Consider the following 1,322-nt stretch of genomic DNA (forward strand, 5'->3'; position numbering starts at 1 on the left):
CACAATTAAATTGAATGCATTTCACAAATACATGTTCTCCTCATGTTTAATATTATATTATATAATATTGTTGGCTAATCTCATGGGCTGTTTGCAATAAAAAAAAGAAACGTCCCCACGTAGGACTACTAGGCGAATGTTTAGCCCGAATGCACGTATCGTATAGCCTACTGTTGTTTATCTGTAACGTTTTAGTTGGCTAGGTTACTTTTTCCAGAAGGGATCATAAAGCAGTAGTAGACTTACGTAACTTTGATATTAAATTCAAAGAGATGGTGTATGCTGATTGCTGAAGAACATTTGGGAGAAAAAGCAGCAAAGAAGTTTGACATTGACCCGAGACGAATGCGATAGGCTACGACTAGCAGGTGGATGTAGAAAGAAAGTTAGGCTGGATATTAAACCAGCTCGTTGAATAAATGTTTTCAGTCCGGGATAAGCATAATAGAGTGTCTAGAAAAATTATTAAATTCAAGGCTTTGGAAATCTTTTCCTCCGTGACTGACAGTGGAGACCATAACTCCGATGTTTATTTTTTATGTTGACACCCCGACCTAAAGCACTACACGATGTGCAATGAATTATATTAGCCTACTGTAATTATGCCCATTAATTAAATAATACAATTCTATAACAGAAGATAAGTAAGAAATAAAGGCCTGCCCCTAATACAAGCCGGCCCCAAATAAAGGCCGGTACGCTGTGCAGCCTCAGTAAATACAAGCCCCGGCCACTTTTTGCGGATTTACGGTACACACACACACACACGCTGAAAAAGTATAAATTGTATATATTAATACCTTCTGGGCATAAACTGCCTTTATACCCTATTTTGAGTCCTGTTTCTATGACTGATCTACAGCAGTGATAATCAAATAGGCGCATACCGGTATTTGTTTGCTCCATGTAAAACATGCAAGAGGAACTGAATTCACCGAAACCTACCCCTGGGGCGTATCAATGCCAAATCGTGTGTATTTACCACTGTGTGTGTCCTACTCCAAACATGGGAGAAGTGTGTGTCCTACTCCAAACATAGGAGAAGTATGTGTCCTACTCCAAACATGGGAGAAGTGTGTGTCCTACTCCAAACCTAGGAAAGGTACGGGAGCGAGAGGAGCAGGGAGCAGGGGGCAGAGGGGGTGAGACGTGGATTTCGTCCCTGAGCAAGTCAGTGTCAGAAAAGGGGAGATTTTGGCCCGGTGTGGCACCACTGCCGTCTGGCCTCCTTACATCTCTGACACAGATTTCACCGTATGCACATTAATACAGCAACTAATAAAACAAGAAGGAAGGAGGAGGAGGAGGTAGATGGGCGAGAG

Source organism: Sprattus sprattus, assembly GCF_963457725.1.
Source record: "Sprattus sprattus genome assembly, contig: scaffold_56, whole genome shotgun sequence".
Classification (NCBI taxonomy): Eukaryota; Metazoa; Chordata; class Actinopteri; order Clupeiformes; family Clupeidae; genus Sprattus; species Sprattus sprattus.